The sequence below is a fragment of the Peromyscus leucopus genome, chromosome 16_21 (assembly GCF_004664715.2).
Source record: "Peromyscus leucopus breed LL Stock chromosome 16_21, UCI_PerLeu_2.1, whole genome shotgun sequence".
Taxonomy (NCBI): domain Eukaryota; kingdom Metazoa; phylum Chordata; class Mammalia; order Rodentia; family Cricetidae; genus Peromyscus; species Peromyscus leucopus.
In genome coordinates, this window is record NC_051084.1 from 63,524,147 (window position 1) to 63,530,847 (window position 6,701).

Here is a 6,701-nt window from a genome sequence, read left to right on the forward strand (position 1 = left end):
AAAATGAGTTATAAAGAAACAAAAGAAGGTAAGAAAGCAAAATTTCACATGACGGATTGAATCGGACCAGTAAAACATCTGAAAATCTACTGCTTGCATCAATGTCAAAAAATCCAAAGTGAGCAGGTGATCTGAGCGTGCAGCTGACATTCCATTTTCACACTTGCTTGGTCTATAAAATACTTCTTTAGCTTTCTTGAACAAAGACACCACAGTGGGCTACACAAGGTGTAGCAAAAGCAGAGAAAACTTCCGTCTTCTCTGCATGTATTAGTCATTCTCGTCCTCTGAGCCTGTGTCTTAATTGCCTTGCCTGTCTTATTAGATTGAAAACCCACTGGGTTGGGACCATCACTACTAAGGTGTGCAGCACTGAGCTTGGCAGGTGATCAGCACTCAATAAATGTCTATTGTGACTATAAACCAATGTATAAATCTCAGAAATAGGCATAATAATGGACCTGACAGATTAATGCCTGAGGCTATTTTTGTACAGCAGCATGGGCTAGCCAAATCAAAATCAGACACCTCAGATTCAATTCTTCTCAGTTTTGCATGTAATTCTCAGTCTCTCGCAGTTTTTTCCTGTGACAGACAGGAGGAAATGATAGTCAACTTTTCAACATAATTGAATTAAAAAGCATTCTCTTACCCCTCATCTCTCTTTTTGGTCCCCTTCTCTAATGCTGTTGACCCATTATGTAGATGCCATTGCCTTTTCATTATTGATGGAGGAGCTTCAGATTCTGTTACAGATATTGTACATGGTATATATTCTGAACACTTCATTTTTGTGGTAGATTTTTCCTCAGAGCCTGACAAGGAACTTCTGGTCGGGTGGTGCATGCCCATTTTCCTACCACCTGGGGGTGCTAGGCAGGAAGAATTAAATTTGAGAGATCTCATCTCAAAAAACAAAGGACTAGGTGAATTTAGGTTAGTGGTGGTGTGTTTGCTTAGTGTGCCCATGACCTGAGGTTCAACATCCAGCAAAGCAAAAACGCAGCAACCATAAATATCCAGTTCATGTTTGTCTGTGTCCTCTTAGGTGACTGAGGCAGAATCATTGTTATTTTCCTTGGATAATGTCATGTCCAAAAGCCTGGGGACAAATGGGTAACTGTGGTGTCTTTTGGCATAACAAAAAAAGGGCATCTCTCCCTTTCTGGACTTAACCAGCATTCTAGCCTTTCTGGAATCTGACAATGATGTCCTAATTTCAGCTAAGAAACAGTTAGAGAAGAGATTATATCATGACTTATCAAGAAAAAAAGTCTGGAATGTCAGTTCCAAAACAAACTGGGGACAAATGGCTAACTATGTTGACTATTAGAATACCAAAGAGCATGCTGGCCTTCAGGCTCTCTCAGCATCTCAAGTAACTATTACAAAGTCCATGCTGGCGTCTTGGTTCCTCTCAGCTCTTCTCACCCCTTCCCATACGCTAAACTTCTTCAGTTCATGGGTTTCCTTTCTCTCAGCTTTTTCCCCCATATAACCCTTCAATTTTGACCCTGTGCTCTTTGGTTCTCTGGGCTCTTGGCTCTCTCTTGGTTCTCTTTCTGACTGGCTCCCTCCTGCCTCATGGCCCATTTCAGTCTACTGGTCATGTTTAGTCTATTACTTTCTCTTCCTGCTCTGGACTCTTCCAGATGCCTCTGACTGTGCTCTCCCTCATCTCTACAGCGAAAACCTTCTCTTCAATCATACCTTGGAACAGTCATATCCTCACTTTATATATCTGGTCCCAAAACTCCACTTTATGCTAATAGCTGATAAGCATGCAGAAAAATCAATGAATTAATCAGGTTCTTTCCAAGGAAAAAAAAGGTAATGGTGTGAGTAGAACTTTCCAGAATAGGAAAGACAACCAAGGACAATGGCAATATCCTACGCTGTTTTGGGAGCATCTTCTTTTCCTCTGGCTAGCAACTCCAGGAGAAGTTTCCCATGCTAGGCACTGGCATTTGTTAGATTAGTGCATGGTTCCTGTGAACATCATCATCACCCCATGTGATAGATAATAAACATATATATATGTATATATATATATATATATATATATATACACACACACACACATATATAAAGCATGTGATTTTTATCTTTCTTTTATTAATCCCCCCCCGTCCTTCTCCCTCTGCACTACCCTTCCTTCCTCCTCCTAAGTTAAAGTCTGCCTCCACTATTGCCACTACTCTCTTCACAGTACCTATCTTCTAATAGTTTCCACTCATCCTTCTTCTCACAGTCCCTTTCTACTTTCCTGGCTTCTTAGGAACCTTCAGGGTATCTGATATAATCTAAGGATGCAGAGCTAGGACCCACAAAGAGGAGAAAACAAGCAGCATTGTACCTTTAAGCCTGACTTATTTCACTCAGTGTATCTTCCAATTCTATCCATTCACCTGCAAATTTCATGATTTCATTTTTCCTTATGGCTGAATAGTATTCCATTGTATATATGTACAATATTTTTATTATCCATTCATCATTTGAAGGACATTTGGGTTATTTCAGTTTCCTAGCTCTTGTGAATAGGGCAACAGAGGGAAAGAAAGGGTTATTTTTAACAGGTTTTTAAAGATTTTTGAAAATGAAATGTGATAGTCCTCAAATTTCAGTTTTTACTTACTTAATGTGCCAGCTCTATCTACCAGTGAGATAAGATTATGAGCTTTTGCTCTGCAAGGATCCACCAGTTGTCCTTTAAAAAGATTTATTTTTATGCTTCTTTCCCTGGTCAATGAGTAAAATAATCATTCAATTTAGATTATACAAATTTGCAATTTGATCACTGAAATTATCTGAAAATTTCAAAACAGTTTTAATTACTCCATTTTCTTCCTGAGATAGTTGGAATATGTGTAATAACTCCTTTAGAGCCATTCTTTTGTAAAGACAAACACACTGGTTATCACAAGAAAAAAACAAGAAAATTATAGAAAATCAGGAATGAAGACAGGACTAAAAGCAAACTTTGATCCTCTATCAGCCATTAGGAAACAGAAGGCTTCAAATTTTATACTACTCAATTTAAAAGAGATGAGATATATAATAATGACACAATTTGAAGAGAGCAATCCTGTTTTCTCATTATTGTGATATTCTAGGTTATTTTGCCAGAATATTTCCAACTATATATTGTTTATACATAGAATATTTTAAATTAATATTACTTTGCCAAACACATCTATAAAATTTGTCATGCCCCATGTTTTCATATAGAGTATTTTCCTTCAAGATAGGTGAAAACAGGAAATTCGAGAATAAAATGAAAGAACTTTTCTTCTTTCTGAGATTAAGAAAGAACTTCTCTGCAGGAATGATGATGGCCAAGTTTTATAAAACCAACTCTAGGTAATTTTGTTTTTAATGAGATTGTCTGCTTCTTCTTTTTTCCAAGCAAGAAAGGAGGATGATTATAGTACTTTCCTAGATAGATACTTGGATCTTCAAAACCTTTGTTATCCCTAAAGTTCCAAACCATATGAAGGCCATCAAAATTCCCTCCATCATACAGCTTGTGGTATTCATCTTGTATGAGCAAATGCTTAAAATGATTATGTTTTGACCTTAGAGGTTGTTAATATGGCAACATAATTATATAACGCTTAATTTACCATTCGTGTGCAAATAATTTAAATAATATGTGCACACACATGCTTCATTGATGAATTTTCCATCATAAATATCCTGCTGCTGCTGTCTCGGTCTTTGTTCAGGTATGTATGAATGTAAGTGATCATCAAAAGATAGTTGGCATTCTTTAGAGGTCATGAGAGACACGGGTATCTGCTGAGAGACTACACATACAGTTCATTTGCTTTGAGCAGGCATTAGTGGCATAAACTAGTTAATGACATAAATGGGAGTCATTTTTCCCTTTTTTATTAATTTTTTTATTCATTTTCCATACCAAACATAGATTTCCCTCTCATCCTTCCTCCCGTTCCCTCCTAGTCTACCCTATTCCCCCCCCTGGTCCCCTCCCCTAAAAGGGTAAGGCATCCCATGGTGAGTTAGCAAAGCCTGGTTCATTCAGTGGAGGCAGGTCCAAGCCCCTCTCCCCTGCATCAAGGCTGAGCAAGTCCTCCCACCATAGGGAATAATGGGCTCCAGAAAGCCAGCTCTTGTATCCTTTGTGCATAAATGGGATTCTTTAAAATTAGTTCATGGGTTTTCAAAAAGTTTTAGCCTAGAATCTTCTTAAAACAAAGTGTACAGCATGCAGTTTAAGAGCTGTGCCACGGGAAAAGAAAAACATGAATCAGCATCCAGATAGTTTCCCTCAGTATGTACCTTGAAAAAGCCATGTACCTGTAGCTAGAATTTTCCTGCCTTGCCCACAGTCAGTACAAATCTCTGTCACCCGCCAGTCCCACAGCTGCTCAGACCCAACCAAATAAACACAGAGACCTATATTGCTTACAAACCATATGGCCATGGTAGGCGTCTTGCTAACATTTCTTATAGCTTAAATTAATCCATTTCTATGAATCTATACCTTGCCATGTGGCTTGTGGCTTACCAGCATCTTCACATGCTGTTTGTCATGGCGGCGGCTGGCAGTGTCTTCTCCCTCAGCCTTCCACTTCCCAGAATTCTCTCAATTCTCCTCTCTGTTAGTCCCGCTTATACTTCCTGCCTGGCCACTGGCCAATCAGTGTTTTATTTATTGACCAATCAGAGCATTTGACATACAGACCATCCCATAGTACGTAACTGAGTCATATGTGTATTAAATGAAATATACCTATAGCTACTTAGCTCTCTGGTTTCCCATAAGAGACAATGGGTAGGCAATTTGTATTGCTATCCTTCACTTTTGTAGACAGAATAGAAATGCAAATGGAAAATTCATATCAAAGAAGATGGGTATGAAAAAGAGGAACAAGAATGAGAAATATGATGAACCTTCAAGTCAGAGCACATGTCTGAAGTTGCTCTCTGGCTTCATCATATTTTTTCTTTTCTGCTGATCAGGTCTGGATTTTGTCAATACCTAAATTGTTTCTGCCTTATCTGTGACATTCAGTAAATCACTTTCTGTGCATTTAGGTAGTTTAGAAATTATACAGTTTAATCCAATGTTGTTTTTAGCTGCGGAGTTTTCCTTTCTATGCTTTCTTCTTATTATCATCTTTCTAGAATTTAACATTAGGAAGACTTTCACTTTTACAAAACTCTGAGCAGTGTCTCTGTGGTTCCTAGTTTGTTTCCATGATTTCCAATCTTCCACTTTTGGTGTATTCTACATTCACTGCTCTCTCTCTTCCAGGGTCTACAGTCAGGGAAGCATATACAACCCTGGTATGGTTATACATGTTCCTACTTGATCAGATGATTAGTTTTAGACACCTTTTAATGGTGATGCTGTTCCAAAGCTCACTTAATAAAACTAAACAGAATCCTGCTTCTTATTTCATATCAGCGTCATGTCTTTAAGTGTGATGCTTATAATAGCAGTGATTGCTATTACATGAATTATACCATATGACAATTTTATGTTAGATTTTTCATATGCTAAGCAAGGACCTTTTTAAAGAATTACAATTGTTAGGTCAAGAAGAATTACAAAAAAACATTCACAAATCAGTTGCTATCTGCTTTCCCACCCATTGCTATTCAATAAAATTTTAGAGCTGGGCGTTGGTGGCGCACGCCTTTAATCCCAGCACTCAGAAGGCAGAGCCAGGCGGATCTCTGTGAGTTCGAGGCCAACCTGGGCTACCAAGTGAGCTCCAGGAAAGGCGCAAAGCTACACAGAGAAACCCTGTCTCGAAAAACCAAAATAAATAAATAAATAAAAAATAAAATAAAATAAAATAAAAATAAAATAAAAATTTTAGTGAATTTAAAACAGATCATCAAATGATGAAAGCTCCATAGTATACCTTCCACAGATTTTATGATGTTATTTGATTGGTTGGTTTTCACTTCTTTTTTTGTTTGTTTTTATTTTATAAGACAGGGTTTCTCTGTGTAGCCCTGGCTGTCCTAAAACTCACTATGTAGACAGGGCTGACCTCGAACTCAAAGAGATTTGCCTGCCTCTGCCTTCCAAGTGCTGGAATTAAAGATTATGCACCACCACTGCCCAGGTAAGTGTCACTTCTTAAATGTTAGAGTAACTTTTCACTTTATATTCCAAACCTAAATTGCCAGTAATTTAGTCCTTTAAGTAAGGAATCTTGGATGTCTATTGGTATACCTTTAAAACAGCTCTATTATAGACAAAATAATAATAGCTAACATACATTGAGCACATATCATGATGCAAGTACTTTTTAATATTGTTTGAATTAATTCTCTCAATAATGTACAGTAGAGCTACCACTTCATTCCCATAAGATATCAAGGGTTTATTTAAAGCTATTCAGTTAGTAATTTGTGGAGCCAGAATGTAGATTTAGAAAGTCTGTTGGTGACAAACATTCTTTTAAAGTCCAGTCATACCAACGTTGAGGCAAACCACCCTTGGTTTTTAAGAGCTCTCTAGCTGGGTACCATGGCCATCACATCCATTCTGGCCTAACCCAACCAAGAAATCTCTCCTGGTGTTTCATAGATTCCTAGTCCCACATTGTTTAATATGCTTACCCCAGAAAGGAGTCTCCCAGAACCTAAGCTGCATGCTTTGCATATGCAAATTGTCAATTTTCTTTCTGGCATTCTTTAAATTATTTGCCTCAATGTTT